The sequence below is a fragment of the Carya illinoinensis genome, chromosome 3 (genome assembly GCF_018687715.1).
Source record: "Carya illinoinensis cultivar Pawnee chromosome 3, C.illinoinensisPawnee_v1, whole genome shotgun sequence".
Lineage (NCBI taxonomy): Eukaryota > Viridiplantae > Streptophyta > Magnoliopsida > Fagales > Juglandaceae > Carya > Carya illinoinensis.
In genome coordinates, this window is record NC_056754.1 from 13144357 (window position 1) to 13154134 (window position 9778).

The following is a 9778-nucleotide window of genomic DNA, read 5'->3' on the forward strand; positions in this document are numbered from 1 at the left end:
AATTTTGGAAACTTTTGGAGTTAGTATGCAAAATCCTTAAGTTATGGGTAAAACGGTCATTTTCCCACATGTAGAGAGTAAAATGAAAATTTTACTCTTTAAGTTAGTATTTTCCATATTTCAAATTATTAGTGATTTAATTCTAATTTTTAGAATCACTAATTACAGTTCCTCATGATCACACTCTAAGTTTTATAAGAAACGCGGAGATCGAGGTAAGTTAACTTTTAACTTACTAGCAGTCTACTGTGTATGTGTGCTAAGTAAAGGAACTACAATGTATATATGTGTGTTATCATATATGTCATGCCATGTCAAGTTATCACGTAATTGTCTATTATACAAAATTTATTCTGTCATCAATTTTTATCTGTTACATAATATATTTTGTCATGTATTACTGTACCTTACAAGTACGTCATGCTAAGTATGTCATATATTACATGTATGTCAAGTCATGTAATATTCACTGTTGCAAGTATGTCATGTTAAATATGTTGTCTATTATATGTTATGTCATGTTACAAAATGTTTTTATCTCAAGTTGGTCATGTATTTCAAGTTATATTCAAGTCACGTTATGTTACGTCAGGGCTTCAGTCCTTTCGTATTCCAGTCACGTTTCATCTTGATTACTTATGTATAGGGTCACAGCAATTATAGCGCATACACTACGTGAGACACAGCAATTGTGACACGTAGAATACATGGGGCCACAACAACTGTGGAGTATGTATTTAAACAGTTAAAGAATAAGTTTCCGTAGAATACATGGGGCCACAACAACTGTGGAGTATGTATTTACACGTAGAATACATGAGGCCACAACAACTGTGGAGTATGCATTTTTCATGTTAAGTCAAGTTTGTGTAGAATACATGGGGCCACAACAACTATGGAGTATGTATTTACACGTAGAATACATGGGGCCACAACAACTGTGGAGTATGTATTTTTCATGTTAAGTCAAGTTTCAGATCAAGTTCATGTCAAGTCAAGTTCAGTTCATGTTTCAATTTAAGTTATGTCAATTATGCTATGTTGTACGCCAAGTTATGCTTTAATTACTTATGAATTTGATTATGCATTTATGCTTTTACTGTCATGCATGCATCATTAGCTTGTGTGGAAGTTTTTTGTTAACTTACTGAGATTTGTAATCAAATCTCACTTTGGTAGTCCCAACTACCATTCTCCCCGAATAGTAGATTTTGTTACAGGACCTGAAGGAGAATCGTGAGCTGATCAACTAGACACAGTTGACTAAGCGACGGTGCGACGTCAAAGTGAATATAGTAGTTAACGTAAATTACTACTTGTACAATGGAGTTGCATCTTTAGTATTTTTGGATCATAACCATTTTGGACTAGTGTTGTGATCTACTCAACAGGTCTTTATGTATGAAGTATGTTTTAAGCATTTGGGATATTTTCAATTTGGTGCATAGTATTGCTAAAGAAAAAAATTATCCGCTGCGAATATTGCATAATGTTAGATGCATGTTAGGAACATTGCATCTTATATGTCATGAACGGAGGCAGGTAACCTTGTGTTGCATGTCTCGACGCTTCAAATGTCCGTCCGATCCCAAACGGAATTTGGGGGCGTCACAGCATTCTCAATGGTTTTTTTTTTATCCCATTATTTAAAATACATCACAAAAACCTATTTTTTCTATTGTATATATTGATTTTTACAATATACCATATATCAGTTTATCTATTTTTTCTCTATATCCTTTAAATATTCTTTTTTTAATATTTTTTTATTCATTTTAAATATTTTCTCTAACTACCAATAATATCTTCATATCGTTTGATATTTACAATATCTCCCAACAAGTTCAATTTCCATCCCTCCAACGTGAAGCATATCCAATAATATAGAACTTCAATGCAATGAGCATACTTCACAATTACCGGCTGCTTTGCAAATGTTCAACTTTCAACTTTCACCTCTAGAATCTCAGGTATATCCTATAATATAGAACATCATCACGATGAGCATCCTAATTCGCAATTACTAGTTGCTTCTTCTAGCATCTGTTAGATAAGATCAAAACACTCCCATCAGCCTTATGCCAAAAATATGTTACCAAAATAAAAGGAGTAACTTTCATGCACTGATCTGTTTTTGAAATCTATCTCAATATGGAACATGAGGGATCTCCTCTATCCACCAGCTCCTAAGTTCGCTAGGTCCCAGCGTTTCTTATTCAAATCCTTTCTAGCATAGATATTTACACCCATCAATTCCTATTGTGATGGTAAACATTTACTTTGATGCTAGGAAAACAATTAAAGACCACCTCTACTCCTTGCCCCCAAAGTTCTTATGAAATACAAAAACAAATACAACAAACTGAAGGGTGCAAAGGGCAAAAAAGAAGAGAAGGAGCCGTCAATCACATACCAAAATAAAGTTCTGGGTAGTCTATGCTTAGCTAATTAAGAACTCAAACTAGAACTAAGATTCAGTTGTCTCACTTGGCAAATGAGCCTCAATGAGCATGTCATGAAGCCTAGCAAAAGCATTTCAAGAATGTAATGGAAGCAACTAATCTATTCAAGGGTCAAAAAGCTCACAAATGTCAGACATATCCATGCAACTTCTCTAGAAATTCCATGCATATCAAGAATGGGAGTGTGAACACAAATTCTTCTAGTCTGTCCCACACCTCAAGCGCCATAGTTTGGTCTTGGTGTCCCTTATTTTTGCTAATCTGCATTTAGGAAATGACAATTGTATTGAATGCTAAAAAACCAAAGCAAACCAAAGAAATCAATGCAGAAGATAAAGTTATACTCCCATTCAACAAACCAAATCTTTTGACATAAACAAGATCAAAATGATGAACTAGCACATGTGAATTATACTCACTGACTTCACATTCTTTGCCGACTCCAAACTATCACTTCAAAAAACATAAAATCCTAGAACTACATACAATTTAACATACAAAATCCCAATCAGCCTGAGTACAGTTTAGAAAACATACACAAACAATCCATACAAAGGAATACTTTTTTGTGCAATTCCTTGATCCAAATACAACTTAAGCCTACCATCCTTCCAAGACCTAGTAAATGAAAAGTAAACTTACCAAGAATGCAAAACACCTAATTCTAAATACTTTAAAGCAATCCTAGGAGTTGAGTTATTTGTGCTCGTTGATTCCTCTGAGATAGTAAATTAAGCAACTACAAAATGAAGTCCAAACTTTTTGATAGGTACAAATGAACTCCAAACTAAAGCAGCCAGTTAACAAATCACAAATGTTATCCATTAATTAGGCATTGCTAACCTGTTGTTACAATCCAAAAATCAAATTTTATGCTGATTTGCTCTAAATCCGAGTAAGCTCAAATAAGATCCACATACAAACGACGTACCTTCAACACCGCTTTGAATGTGTCGAGCAAAGGCTCCAAGGTCTCTCTCGCAGATGCAATATCTGACATCTGATTCAACCCTTTCTAAGAGCCACAAGCGAGGAATCCATGGAAACCTTTTGTGGTCGATCTTTTCTTGGAGCTTGACCAGTGGGACCCACATTTGCACAACTGAAATTGACCTTCCCTATTGTGTTTGGCTATGGAGAAATTTAGCTTCCTCTTTGAATTTGGGGAGAAAAACGAAATTAAAACTTGTGCATTTGAATGAAATTGAATTAAGGGCTAGAAGTAGCCTGCAAAACCTCAGTAAGAAAAAATATTGATATGCAATACATTTTGAAGAGCTCTAGGTGCATCTCTTGAGAGCGACATGAAGGTTTTAGAATGTTTACCTCAATCAAACAACAAAATGCTTGAACCATAGTCTCGCAAAGTTGAAGCACAAGAAAACAAGTTGATAGGTTATGGAATTGACGAGCACAAATTACTCAGAGGAAATGAAGATGGCGCATTGGCGACAAACAAACTAGAGGATAGAAATGAAATAAGTTAAACCTTCCCATAAGAGAAAAAATAACAAGAGGAGAGAGGAATTAATAAAAAATTATTTACATTTGTGAACGGTGCACCATGCATACTTAGATGTAGCAATGACACTATAGCAAGCTAGAAAATCAGAGATGAAATCAAGCATCCATTGGATATAGATGTGTAAAAAAAAAAAAAAAAACCGAGAAAAAGGCCCAAACTAGTCTAACAAGTCTGGTCCGGTCCAGAATCAATTTCCAGAGTTGATATAGGTATGTAGCATCATTCACCTTTTTTTTAACTATGGCATCATTCATCTTTTCTTTAACTGTCTCTAAAGTATATATCATATTAGTAATTGTTTTAATTATTATGCTTATTATTTTTTCTTCCCTTTAGTGTAGAACTCATGAAAGACCTAGGGAGTTCTTCAAGACCTACTTCTTTGGTTGGATATGATTAAATTTAAGGTAGGTCAACTTGTATAACATATTTCTTTCAGTTTTTTTTTTCATTTATTGTAATTAATGTAATTATTAACTTTTCATTGGAATTAACTGCTTGATTTATTTTCATACAATTGCAAGGTTTGTTGAATGAACTATTGGAGTTGGTGGTTTGGTGCATAGCTATTTGTTTTAGTTGTAAAGTTTTTTATTGGATGATCTTATAATTTGGACACATAATTTGGATTTGTAATTTGGACTTGTAATTTGTTGGACTTTTAGACTTGTAATTTAGACTTTTGGTATTTGTACTTGTAATTTGTTGAACTTTTAGACTTGTAATTTAGATTTTTGGACTTATTTTTCAAGTTTTATAGATAGATATGTTTTACATAATCCACCATTAGAAATGCTCTTTTTTGTTTTTTTGAACTCCATTGAAATGCTCTTAATACCATTTTAATTACGGTTCAGTTTGGCCATTGAGAATTTTGAGATGAGAATTTTGAGTTTTAAGATGAAATATTTAAATATTATATTTTGATATTATTATCGTTTTGAGATTTGAAAAAGTTAGGAAAAAGTTGAATTATTTATTATATTTTGTATAGGAATTTGGAAAAGTTGTAATGATGAGATGAAAATTTTGAATTTGAGATGAAAATTTTGTATGGCCAAACAGAACCTATAGAAAAGTTGAGATTTTACGGGTGGTGAGGCGAAAGACATTGGGCTAGAATTAATTGAAGATGGTCATTTGGTTGTGTTTTTAATATTGAACTTTTAATGAGTTTTGTAGTGCTCTATGGTAAATGGGGCAAGCTTCTCCCTGCTCTCTTCAGATGGGCTCCCCTCTCATCTCTGTAGTATCCCCCATTCCCTTTCCTTTTCCAATCTGTTCTAACCTTCCAAAATACCAATTTCTTCAAACCAACCAAAACTCTCTATCACTTTAATCAACCACTTATCTAATCTGCATGTCCTGTGTAACCGATGGAAGGCCCCCCAGGAAATTGACCAACTCATCTCACAAACAAATGCATTGTCGTGGGAGGACATCATTCTAGAACCAGCTCCAGAAATTGCTACAAATACCTCAAATCACGCCTTGATTGGTAAGATAGTCTCTACCAAAGCATAACAAGCATGTTTTTTACTCTACAATTAAGGCCATATGGAGCTTTGTTGTTGGTTTAGTTATTGAAGATCTTGGGGTGAATACCTTTTTGTTTACCTTTCCCACTCAACAAGACAAAGATTGTGTATTTCATCAAAGACCATGGAGCTTCAAGGTATACCATATGATTTTAAAAGAATGGATGCCTGGTCAGAGCCTTCAAGAAGTTGATCTAATTTATTCAATATTTTGGATATAGATTCATGGCCTCCCACTTGAAACGATGTCTGAAAAGAATGCATAAAAAATTGGCAGAGTCATAGGGAATCTATTGGAAATAGCTTACAACTCTATCCCTAGTATCTACGCGAAGAAATACCTGAGAATCCGAGTGGAAATAAACACTACAAAACCACTCTTTGATGGATTTTCTCTATCGAGATTGGGAAAGGAGCCAGCAAAAGTTTACTTTCGATACGAGCGACTCTCAGAATTTTGTTATGGATGTAGATTACAAAGTGGAACCAATCTACAGAAAAAAGTTATGAGCTGACCCTCAGGAACATCGTAGGTATGGGAGAGTTTAGGAACATGTAGCTAAACCTACTCCAATGCCAGTACCAATCATCTCAACTATTACAACAATTCAACTTGTCATAGAGAACAAGCAATGAGTGCAAGTTCAGGAAAGAATTCCAGTTTTGCCACCGATAAGGATTAAAGAACCTGCTGAAATGATATAGAGACAAGAAACGTATGGAGGAAAAGGAAAAGAAAAAATTCTGATGGAAGCTCATAGTGGGAAAGGTAAAGAAATAATGGTTGAGAAAGATATTAAAACTGCAAAGAAAAGGATATTCTCTGAAGGAATTATGACAAGAAACCTTGTATCAGGTACTGTTCATCAACTTCATGAAGGAGTTGCAGGAAAGGATGAGGAAAGAATATCTCAACATGGAAAAAATCTATTCCCAACACGTGGCAAAAAAGAAACACTTCTACAAGTACATCTGCAACCAATAAAAGATTACAGCCACATAGAGTTAAAAAAATTCCCTACCTGTCAAAATACTTTCAATCCAGTACATGGCATAAGCCAATTGACTATAGTCAAAAAATCCTTGGCCATACACGTAACCAATGTAGATGAAAATTCCTCCATTCTGTCATCTCAAACAAGTCCTTAGGAATTAATTGCACTGCATTCATATATTCACTGCCAAAAAATTCCTCTACAGAATACTCCAACAGATTAAGCGAAATTTGTATTTAAACAAATGATCTCTCAGTTCAAGGCACAGAAAGGCCCATTTGAAAACCCTTAGCCCAATCATAACTTGTCTTTACTGGTTAGTCCATCTGGAAATGCTTGTATTGCTTTCACTACATTTTAGCTCAACCCCAACCAAACACTTAACCAGGCCCAAATTTTCAATCAGCCCCAATTCACCTTTCAACTTTTTCCAACCCATCAAAATAACCTGCAATTAAATCCAAATCTATCATCTACACTTGACTCTTTACCAACACCCTTCCTATTCACACCCAAATCCACTACAGAAAAGAAGAGGAAATCCTCAATCCTTGAGAGCAAAAATGCCCATCAATAGAAAAAACTCCTTTTGACCTTTGTGATCAAAGTTGATGACGCTGATGAAGAAAATCCAGAAGATGAACTAAAAAAATGCTCTGACGCAGGTCAAGAGATGCTAGAACAGAAGAGGAAGGAAAAAAAAAAGAAAAGAAATGAATAAAGTGTTCAACAGCGTGTTCTGAAGGTGTTGCGATTTGCACCATACTTGAAATCAACAGCGAGCACAATGGGTATTCCGAAACTATCTCCCACCATGAATATTTTCTCAATGAGTCCAAAGGCTGATGAGGCAGGGTCTCCACTGCCTCCAAGCAGCCCATGAAAATACTCTCTTGGAATTGTTGGGGAATTGGCCGTCCCCGAGCAATTCAATCCTTAAAGGCTATAATTAGGACTCATAACCCTGATATTATATTTCTCTCTGAAACTCTGTTAAATGCAACTGATACTACCAATGTTGTAAATAGACTAGGATTTGCTAGTTTTGTGAATTTTCCCTCTAAATGAAAATGGGATGGACTTTTATTTCTTTACCACCCAGGTGTAGATATTGACTGTGTTTATCTATGTGAAACTATAATATCCATTTTAGTCTACTATGATCCAATGCATATGCCTTGGCTTTTGAATGCCATATATTGTCCTGCGCCTTACAGAAAAAAAAAAAAAAATTGTTATCAACTTGAGAAAGTAACAAAATCATTTTCTAGACCTATCCTTACCATTGGGGACTTTAATTCTGTTCTTTTTCAATCTAAAAAATTGGGGGGTCGTCCTATAGCATGTACATCTTCTCCAAAGGGCCTGCAGTTGTATATGGAAAATTTTGGTTTTATGGACCTAGGTTTCTCTGGCCCAAAATATACTTGGTTAAATAATAGGCAAGACTTAAAAAACTGGAAGCTGCAAAAAATGCTCTCAAAATTTGGAATCAAAAGAGTTTTGGAAAGATACAGATAGAAATTAGAATGTTAAACCAAGCCCTTCAAAAATTGGAAACACAAGATCCATCTCAGGTCCCTAGTAATCTCGAAAATGATCTCAAATAGCAATTAAATGAAACTCTTAAATAGGAGGAGTCTTTATGGAAACAAAAATCGAGAATCACTTGGCTTACAACAACTGATCTAAATACAAAATTTTTTCCAACTGATCTAAATACAAAATTTTTTCATACTTCCACAATTGTCAGAAGGAGAAACAAAATTGATAGCTTAAAAATTGGCAATGGGAATTGGACTTATGATCAAAATGTCATTAACAAAAAATTTCAAGAACATTTTCAAAGGATCTAGCAAACTTCAAATCCCATAATCTCTGAAGATTTAAATAATATCTTCCCCACAAGATCAATGAAACTGAAAACCTTTTCTATGCAATGTCCCTGGTGAGATGGAAATTTGGGAAGTTGTTAAATAAACACCATTCACATAGGCTCTTGGTCCTGATGGTTTCACATGGATGTTCTATAATACATACTGGGAGGTGATAAAAACTGATTTAGTAGCAGCCATTCAAAATTTCTTTATCAATGGAAAGCCCCTAAAGGAACTCAATCATACCAATATTGCCTTGATTCTCAAAAAAGATAGTCCCAATGAAGTCCACAATTTTAGACCTATCAGTCTTTCCAATATTTGCTATAAATTCATTAAAAAAATTTTAGCAAACAAAATTAAAAAAATCATTCCCACCATCATTTTACCTTATCAAGTGGCTTTTGTTTCCCGTAGACTCATTCAGGAGAACATCATTCTACAAAAGAAATTTTTCATCATCTAAAGAAAAGAAGGGGTGGTACAAGTCAAATGGCTATAAAAATTAATATGGAAAATGCTTTTGACTATGTGGAATGGTCTTTTATACTTGAGATTTTCCAAAATCTGGGGTTTGATGAGAGGTGGATTAATTGGATGAAAGAATGTCTAACTAATGTTAGTTACTCTATTCTCATCAATGGTACCCAAAAGGTTCCTTCAAACCTTAAAGGGGTCTCAGACAAGAAGATCCTTTCTCAACCTTTCTTTTTTTATTGGGAACTGAGGTCCTTACTAGATTTATTCATAGAGAAGAGCTAAATCAAACAGTTTAGGATATTAAACTCTCAAATAGGTGTTCTGCTTTGTCACACCTGCGTTTTGCTGATGACTTAATTCTTTTTGGCTCCTCTTGGATATAAACTGCCTAGGCATTTACACACTGCCTTGAAACTTACAAAATCTGGTCTGGTCAGTGTGTTAATAAAAAAAAAAATCATCAATACATTTTAGTAGGAACACATCCCCCAATGTAAAAATAGATATAAAGGAAATTGTAGGATTGACGGTTGCAAACTGCTACCTTAAATACCTAGGATTACCAATGAATACTAGGAGGATAAAACAAATTTATTTTCATTGATGTCATTGAAAAGGTCCAGAATAAATTACAAAGTTGGAAGTCAAAGGCCCTATCACAAGCGGGTAGAACTACTCTTATAAGATCGATTGGTTGCAAATTCTATTCCTGCTTATGTCATGTCAACCATCTTCATTCCCACAACCATCACAAAAACTCTTGACTCCTCTATTCATAATTTTTGGTGGGGTATTAATTTTGAAAACACCCATAAATACATCTCAAAGGCTTGGGAAAAAATTTGCATTAAAAAATCAATGAGTGGTCTGGGCTTAAAAAAGCTTACACACTTCAATTATG